This window comes from Oncorhynchus clarkii, chromosome 5, assembly GCF_045791955.1.
Source record: "Oncorhynchus clarkii lewisi isolate Uvic-CL-2024 chromosome 5, UVic_Ocla_1.0, whole genome shotgun sequence".
Classification (NCBI taxonomy): domain Eukaryota; kingdom Metazoa; phylum Chordata; class Actinopteri; order Salmoniformes; family Salmonidae; genus Oncorhynchus; species Oncorhynchus clarkii.
The window spans coordinates 73,400,242-73,410,428 of NC_092151.1; positions in this window are offsets into that span (position 1 = coordinate 73,400,242).

Here is a 10,187-nt window from a genome sequence, read left to right on the forward strand (position 1 = left end):
GGAAGCAAGTCCCCGCAGCAATGCTCCAACATCTAGTGGAAAGCCTTCCCAGAAGAGTAGAGGCTGTTATAGCAGGAAAGGGGGGACCAACTCCATATTAATGCCCATTATTTTGTAATGAGATATTCACATACTTTTGTAGTGTAGTGTGTGTATTTATATATCAAATTTGATTTGTGACTTGCCCGAATACAACAGATAGACCTTACAGACCTTACAGTGAAATGCTTACTTACAAGCCTTAAACCAACAATGCAGTTAAAAAATAAAAGTAACAAATAATTAAAGTGCAGCAGTAAAATAACAATAGCGAGGCCATATATAGGGGGTACAGAGTCAATGTGCGGGGGCACCGGTTAGTCGATGTAATTGAGGTAATATGTAAACTCAGCAAAAAAAGAAACGTCCTCTCACTGTCAACTGCGTTTATTTTCAGCAAACTTGACGTTTATTTTCAGCAAATGTGTAAAATATTTGTATGAACATAAGACTCAACAACTGAGACATAAACTGAACAAGTTCCACAGACATGTGACTAACAGAAATTGAATAATTTGTCCCTGAACAAAGGGGGCGGTCAAAATCAAAAGTAACAGTCAGTATCTGGTGTGGCCAACAGCTGCATTAAGTACTGCAGTGCATCTCCTCCTCATGGGCTGCACCAAATTTGCCAGTTCTTGCTGTTAGATGTTACCCCACTCTTCCACAAGGCACCTGCAAGTTCCCAGACATTTCTGGGGGGATTGGCCCTAGCCCTCACCCTCCGATCCAACATGTCCCAGGCATGTGCAATTGGATTGAGATCCAGGCTCTTTGCTGGCCATGGCAGAACACCGACATTCCTGTCTTGCAGGAAATCACGCTCAGAACGAGCAGTATGGCTGGTGGCATTGTCATGCCGGAGGGTCATGTCAGAATGAGCCTGCAGGAAGGGTACCACATGAGGGAGGAGGATTTCTTCCCTGTAACTCACAGCGTTGAGATTGCCTGCAATGACAACACGCTCAGTCCGATGATGCTGTGACACACCCGCCCCAGACCATGACAGACCCTCCACCTCCAAATCAATCCTGCTCCAGAGTACAGGCCTCGGTGTAACGCTCATTCCTTCGACGATAAACGCGAATCCGACCATCACCCCTGGTGAAACAAAACCGAGACTCGTCAGTGAAGAGCACTTTTTGCCAGTCCTGTCTGGTCCAGCGATGGTGGGTTTGTGCCCATAGGCAACATTGTTGCCAGTAATGTCTGGTGAGGACTTGCCTACCTCTATCAGTCCAGCCTCTATCAGCCTATTGCGGACAGACTGAGCACTGATGGAGGGATTGTGCGTTCCTGGTGTAACTCAGGCAGTTGTTGTTGCCATCATGTACCTGTCCCGCAGGTGTGATGTTCGGATGTACCGATCCTGTGCAGGTGTTGTTACACGTGGTCTACAACTGCGAGGATGATTAGCGGTCCATCTTGTCTCCCTGTAACTCTGTCTTAGGCGACTCACAGTACGGACATTGCAATTTATTGCACTGGCCACATCTGCAGTCCTCATGCCTCCTTGCAGCATGCCTAAGGCACGTTCACGCAGATGAGAAGAGACCCTGGGCATCTTTTTTTTGTGTTTTTCAGAGTCAGTAGAAATGCCTCTTTAGTGTCCTAAGTTTTCATAACTGTGACCTTAATTGCCTACCGTCTGTAAGCTGTTAGTGTCTTAACGACCGTTCCACAGGTGCATGTTCATTAATTGTTTATGGTTCATTGAACAAGCATGGGAAACAGTGTTTAAACTGTTTACATTGGATTTTACAAATTATCTTTGAAAGACAGGGTCCTGAAAAAGGGATGTTTCTTTTTTTGCTGAGTTTACATGTAGGTAGAATTATTAAAGTGACTATGCATAGATAATAACAGAGTAGCAGCAGCGTAAAAGTGGGGTGGCAATCCAAATAGTCTTGGTAGCCATTTGAGTAGATGTTCAGGAGTCTTATGGCTTCGGGGTAGAAGCTGTTTAGAAGCGTCTTGGACCTAGACTTGGCGCTCCGGTACCTCTTGCCGTGCGGTAGCAGAGGACAGTCTATGACTTGGGAGCGAGGAAGTATTTGACAATTTTTAGGGCCTTCCTCTGACACCTGGTATAGAGGTCCTGGATGGCAGGAAGCTTGGTCCCAGTGATGTACTGGGCCGTACACACTAGCTCGCAACCTGCTCCACTACAGCCCCGACGATTAGAATGGGGGAGTGCTCGGTCCTCGTTTTCCTTTAGTCCACATCATCTCCTTTGTCTTGCTCACATTGAAGAGGTTGTTGTCCTGGCACCACTGCCAGGCCTTTGACCTCCTCGCTATAGGCTGTCTCATTAATATTGGTGATCAGGCCTACCACTGTTGTGTCATCGGCAAACTTATTGATAGTGTTGAAGTCGTGTCGTGTCGTGTCTGTGTGTCTGTGTGTGTGTGTGTGTGTGTGTGTGTGGGTGGGTGTGTGTGGGTGGGTGTTTGTGTGTGTGTGCGCGCACGCGCGTGTATTTGTGAATAATGGGTTGAGGAGGTGATGATATAGGTTTTAATTGAAGAATACAGCTATCTTCACCTGGCTTGTAACTTTACCACTCTCCAAAAGACAACATTTGTACACCAACATGTAAACAATTGTCTCTCTTTCACATGCAGAGGTATGTTTAGGAAAGGCCCCAGTTGGATTGTAATGTAAATAGTGGTAGAGTGTTTTTATATTTGAGAGAAGAACTGGTGGTAACATGCCAGTATTATATGCAACTTATGTGCAGCTCCATTTGAACATGTGAAACCCATCTTTCAACACTCTCGACTCTTTTCTGTAACCATTAGGATATTACAAAAATAATAATAATAATATCTGTTACATCTTGGAATCTGTCATTTATGTACTTTTTGAAATGGGAATATGTTTTATTCAAATTGTAAAATGAACTCAAGCTAAGTATGAGTGACATTGAACCTGGGCGAAAATACATGTATGTGTATTAGTACAGCATGCAAGAACATTTTTTTTTCAAGCTTTGAGATTATGCCATTGTAATAATAATAATGCATTTATGTTAATAATAAACACAGAGCATTATTCGCTGCAGATAATGGAAGAGAACCAGAGAGAAAAACCACATAGTCATCTGATTTGGTTGTTTGACAGCTCCTGTGCTTCTCAAAGCCAAGAAGCTGGAAGAAGTACATCATCTTCCAAATCAGAGAGGACATTATGTATGTGTTGTTGTGATTTAGCTAATGTTATATCTACAGCCATGTTGCCGTCCTGTAAAGAGACAACAGTAGGGTGTTCTATCCATGTGAAATACACTAGTTGAGATATATAACGTGATGTCATACATCATTATGTGTATGTTTAATGTTTAATCTTGCAGTATCTTCTACTAGCGGTCCTCACTGCCTCTCTGTCTGTCTTTATGGTTGACTGTGCAACCTGGACTCATGGGTAGACGTAACATAGTAAATGCTATTACAAAACAATTGATTAGTGTGATATGTTACTTTTCGTATGGTATGTGGTAATTTGTGGATGTCCATTATCCAATTCATATGACATGTTAAGAATTACAATTCGTATTCGTACGATATGTTACGAATATGCAGTTTGTACGTATTGCGAATTCCAATTTGTTGTGGCTAATGTTAACTAGGTGGCTAACATTAACTAGGTGGCTAACATTAGCTAGGCAAGGGGTTAGGAGTTAGGTTAAAGGGTTAAGGTTAGCTAACATGCTATTTATTTGCAACGCCCGACCATCCACCCCGACCAACCGCCCTACTTTCATACGTAACCTTCTGTCATATGTAACCATACCAAACTTAACATATCATACTAATTTGGGTATCCCGAATTTACATCTACTATGTTACGTCTACTCTATGAGACCAGGCTGGACTTAGACTTTCTCTGCCATCACCTTAAAACTGTTGCACTTTTTTCTATTGTCCTTGTATTTGATGTGAGAGGAAGGGCTTGTTTTGGCTCTTTAAGTATAATCCATGGTACAGTAAATATAGTTAGTTAGCCCTAATACTCAGAAGTTATCCTCATGTTTCAATATGCATTATGTACAGTCAGATGATTTATATTTCAATAAATGATTTAATAGTGTCTCTTGTCTGGAAATCTGTTTTCCTTTCTTTCCTTTAGTATCTGTTTGTCACACACACACACACACACACACACACACACACACACACACACACACACACACACACACACACACACACACACACACACACACACACACACACACACACACAGTTCATCAAAGCAAATTCCTCCTTTGGTCGTCTTTCCTTCCAGTTCTCTGCTGCCCATGACTGGAACGAATTGCAAAAATCTCTGAAGCTGGAGACTCACATCTCCCTCACTAGCTTTAAGCACCAGCTGTCAGAGCAGCTTACAGATCACTGCACCTGTACATAGCACATCTGTAAACAGCCCATCTATCTACCTACTTCATCCCCATACTGGTATTTATTTATTTTGCTCCTTTGCACCCCAGTATCTCTACCTGCACATTCACCTTCTGCCGATCTACCATTCCAGTGTTTAATTGCTATATTGTAATTACTTCGCCACCATGGCCTATTTATTTCCTTAACTTTCCTCATTTGCACTCACTGTATATAGACTTTTTGTTTTCTTTTGTTCTACTGTATTATTGACTGTATGTTTTGTTTATTCCATGTGTAACTCTCTGTGTTGTTGTATGTGTCGAATTGCTATGCTTTATCTTGGCCAGGTTGCAGTTGCAAATTAGAACTTGTTCTCAACTAGCTTTCCTGGTTAAATAAAGGTGAAATAAATGTCAAAAATAAATACATTCCATGGTAAAAAATGGTGGTTAAACTAAACATTTTAATAGAGAGATTGGTATTATAGTTTGGTAGGTAGGAGAAGGGGTCAGAGGTTAGTTTCTCTGGAAGACATCACTTCTGATTTTCGAAGGCTTTGACCAGGGTTAGTGCTATCTGGGATTCTTGGGACGTCCCTACTCTTCACAGTACGTGTACGTACGCCCACGACCACAAGCAAATGGCTCGCTTGTTGGTGTGCTCGCAGTATATAGCAACAAGTTCAGTTGTGCATCAAGAATTCAGCATAGCAAGTGTGTATGTAGGTCTGGTTATTAAATGGGTAAATAGTTTAACACATTCTTCATTTCATGAATTTATTCACAGGCAAATAGGTATATGCTCTAAACCACTCTGGTGACAAACAAATATTGTTGCCCTGTCTACAATCGTCCACATGCCTGGGAATACCCATTCAACTAAGTAAAAACATTTTGAAAATGTAAAAAAAAACAATGTATTATTAGCTAGCTAGCTAGTGCAGGCTAACTCAAATGATCTGCTAAGGTAGCTACAGTTGAAGTCGGAAGTTTACATACACCTTAGCCAAATAGATTTAAACTCAGTTTTTCACAATTCCTGACATTTAATCCAATTAAAATTCCCTGTTTTAGGTCAGTTAGGATCACCACTTCATTTTAAGAATGTGAAATGTCAGAAAAATAGTAAAGAAAATGATTTATTTCAGCTTTTATTTCTTGCATCACATTCCCAGTGGGTCAGAAGTTTAAGTACACTCAATTAGTATTTGGTATCATAGCCTTTAAATAGTTTAACTTGGGTCAAATGTTACAGTTAGCCTTCCACAAGCTTCCCACAGTAAGTTGGGTGAATTTTGGCTAATTCCTCATGACAGAGCAGGTGTAACTGAGTCAGGTGTGTAGGCCTCCTTGCTCGCACACGCTTTTTCAGTTCTGCCCACAAATGTTTTATGGGATTGAGGTCAGGGCTTTGCGATGGCTACTCCAATACCTTGACTTGGTTGTCCTTAAGCCATTTTGCCACAACTTTGGAAGTGTGCTTGGGGTCATTGTCAGTTTGGAATACCCGTTTGCGACCAAGCTTTAACTTCCTGACTGATGCCTTGAGATGTTGCTTCAATATATCCACATAGTTTTTCTACTTCATGATGCCATCTATTTTGTGAAGTGCACCAGTCCCTCCTGCAGCGAAGCACCCCCACAACATGATCTTGCCACCCCCATGCTTCATGGTTGGGATGGTGTTCTTCGGCTTGCAAGCCTCACCCTTTTTCCTCCAAAGATAAAGATGGTCATTATGGCCAAACAGTTCTGTTTTTGTAATCAGACCAGAGGACATTTCTCCAAAAAGTTAGATCTTTGTCATAATGTGCAGTTGCAAACCGTAGTCTGGCTTTTTTTAATGACGGTTTTGGAGCAGTGGCTTCTTCCTTACTGAGTGGCCTTTCAGGTTATGTCGATATATAGGACTCGTTTCACTGTGGCTATAGATACTTTTGTACCTGTTTCCTCCAGCATCTTCACAAGGTCCTTTGCTGTTGATCTGGGATTGATTTACACTTTTCTCACCAAAGTACGTTAATCTCTAGGAGACAGAACGCGTCTCCTTTCTGAGCGGTATGACGGCTGCGTGGTCCCAAGGTGTTTATACGTGCGTACTATTGTTAGTACATATGAACGTGGTACCTTCAAGCGTTTGGAAATTGCTCCCAAGAATGAACCAGACTTGTGGAGGTCTTACATTTTTTTTCTGAGGTCTTGACTGATTTCTTTTGATTTTCCCATGATGTCAAGCAAAGAGGCACTGAGTTTGAAGGTTGGCCTTGAAACACATCCACAGGTACACCTCCAATTGACTCAAATTATGTCAATTAGCCTATCAGAAGCTTCTAAAGCCATGACATTATTTTCTGGAATTTTCCAAGCTGTTTAAAGGCACAGTCAACTTAGTGTATGTAAACGTCTGACCCACTGGAATTGTGATACAGTGAATTATAAGTGAAATAATCTGTCTGTAAACATTTGTTGTAAAAATCAGTTGTGTCATGCACAAAGTAGATGTCCTAACTGACTTGCCAAAACTATAGTTTGTTAACAAGAAATGTGTGGAGTAGTTGAAAAGTTTTAATGACTCCAACCTAAGTGTATGTAAACTTCCGACTTCAACTGTAGCTAGCTATCTAGCCAACTTTACATACTGTTTAGCTAGTTAGCTAAGTGAATTAAATATGACCAGCTACCTAACTAAATATTAACTAGCTAAACACAAACTCAAAATGCGTGTGTAGGTGGCTAGCGAACAACCATGTAAACAGGTGAAAGGATAGCAGCTCCAGCTGTTAAAGAAGGAAGAGAGTAGGCTATTCTGATATGGCAGGTACTTTTGTGTAGTTCAAAATCAAATTAAATCAACATAAGTGTTATATGTCGCATGACCGGATACTACAGGTGTAGACCTTTACAGTGAAATGCTTACTTACAAGCCCTTAATTAACAATGCAGTTTAAGAAAAAAAGTGTTAAAGTATTTACTAAATAACTGAAGTAAAAATAAATAAATAAGACAAATAGAAAATAACAAATAATTAAGGAGCAATAAAATAACAATAGCTAGGCTATATACAGGGGGTACCGGTACAGAGTCAATGTGCACCGGTTAGTCGAGGTAATTGAGGTAATATGTACATGTAGGTCGAGGTAAAGTGACTATGCATGGTTAATAAATGGAGAGCAGCAGTAGAGTAAGAATGGGGGGTGGGGATAATGCAAATAGTCTGGGAAACCATTTGACTAGCTGTTCAGTAGTCTTATGGCTTGGGGGTAGAAGCTGTTAAGAAGCATTTTGGATCTAGACTTGGTGCTCCGGTACCACTTGCCGTGCTGTAGCAGGGAGAAAAGTCAATGACAATTTTTGGGCCTTCCTCTGACACCGCCTGGTATAGAGGTCCTGGATGGCACAAAAATTGGCCCCAGTGATGTACTGGGCCGTAAGCACTACGCTCTGTAGTGCCTTGCGGTTGGAGGCCGAGCAGTTGCCTTACCATGCAGTGATGCAACCAGTCAGGATGCTCTCGATGGTGCAGCTGTATAATTTTTTGAGGATCTGAGGACCCATGCCAAATCTTTTCTGCCTGCTAAGGGTGACTAAGCATTGTCATGCCCTCTTCACGACTGTCTTGGTGTGTTTGGACATGATAGTTTGGTGGTGATGTGGACACCAAGGAACTTGAAGCTCTCAACCTGCTCGACAATAGCCTCGTCGATGAAAACGGAGGCATGCACAGTCCTCCTTTTTCTGTAGTCCACAATCATCTCCTTTGTTTTGATCACGTTGAGGGAGAGGTTGTTGTCCTGGCACCCCACTGCCAGTTCTCTGACCTCCTCCCTGTAGGCTGTCTCATCATTGTCGGTGATCATGCCTACCACTGGTGTGTCGCCGGCAAACTTAATGATGGTGTTGGAGTCGTGCTTGGCCATGTAGTAATGGGTCAACAGGGAGTACAGGAGGGGACTGAGCATGCACTCCTGAGGTGCCCCTGTGTTGAGGATCAGCGTGGCAGAAGTGTTGCTACCAACCCTTACCACCCTGCGGCAGCCCATCAGGAAGTCCAGGATCCAGTTGCAGAGGGAGGTGTCTAGTCCGAGGGTCCTTAGCTTAGGGATGAACTTTGAGGGCGCTATGGTGTTGAACGCTGAGATGGAGTCAATGAATAGCATTCTCACAAAGGTGTTCCTTTTGTCCAGGTGGGAAAGGGCAGTGTGGAGTGCAATAGAGATTGCATCATCTGTGGATCTGTTGAGGCGGTAAGCAAGTTGGAGTGGGTCTAGGGTTTCTGGGATAATGGTGTTAATGTGAGCCATGACCAGCCTTTCAAGCACTTCATGGCTACAGATGTGAGTGTTAGGGGTCGGTAGTCATTTAGGCAGGTTACCTAAGTGTTCTTGGGCACATGGACGATGGTGGTCTGCTTGAAATGTCAGTGAAGACACTTGCCAGTTGGTCAGCGCATGCTCGGAGTACACGTCCTGGTGATCCGTCTGGCCCTGTGGCCTTGTGAATGTTGACCTGTTTAAAGGTCTTACTCTCATCGGCTACGTAGAGAGTGATCACACAGTTGTCCGGTACAGCTGATGCTCTCAGGCATGCTTCAGTGTTGTTTGCCTCTAAGCAAGCATACAAGTTATTTAGCTCGTATGGTAGGCTTGTGTCACTGGGCAGCTCGCGGCTGTGTTTCACTTTGTAGTCCTTAATAGTTTGCAAGCCCTGCCACATCCGACCAGCATCGGAGCCGGTGTACTACGATTCAATCTTAGTCCTGTATTGATGCTTTGCCTGTTTGATGGTTAGTTGGAGGGCATAGTGGGATTTCTTATAAACGTCCGGGTTAGAGTCCCGCTCTTTGAAAGCTTTAGCTCAGTGCGGATGTTGCCTGTAATCCATGGCTTTTGGTTGGTGCATATATGTACGGTCACTGTGGGGACAACGTCATTGATGCACTTATTGATGAAGTCAGTGACTGATGTGGTGTACACCTCAATGCCATCGGAAGAATCCCGGAACATATTTCAGTCTGTGCTCGTAAAACAGTCCTGTAGCTTAACATCTGCATCCTCAGACCACTTTCTTATTGAGCGAATCACTGGTACTTTCTGCTTTAGTTTTTGCTTGTAAGCAGGAATCAGGAGAATAGAGTTATGGTCAGATTTGCCAAAGGGAGGGTCGAGGGAGAGCTTTGTACATGTCTCTGTGTGTGGAGTAAAGGTGTTCTAGAGTTTTTTTCTTCTGGTTGCACATTTAACATGCTAGTAGAAATGAGGTAAAACAGATTAAAGTTTACCTGCAATAAAGTCCGCTGCCACCAGGAGCACGTCGGTTTGTGGTGGTGAATAGAAAGCTACGGAAAATATAGATTAAAACTCTCTTGGTAAATAGTGTGGTCTTCAGCTTATCATGAGATACTCTACCTCAGGCGAGCAAAACCTTGAGACTTCCTTAATATATGATTTCATTCACCAGCTGTTATTTAACAATAGACACAGACCGCCACTACTTGTCTTACCGGAGGCAGCTGTTCTATCTTGCCGATGGGCCAAAAACCCTGCCAGCTGTATGTTAGCCATGTCGTCAATCAGCCACGACTCGGTGAAACATAAGACATTACAGTTTTTAATGTCCCGTTGGTAGGATAGTCTTGATTAGATCTCATCCATTTTGTTATCCAATGATTGCATGTTCGCTAATAGGACTGATGGTAGAGGGGGATTACTCACTCGCCATCGGATCCTTACAAAGCACCACAACTTACATCCCCGATATCTCCGTCTCTTTT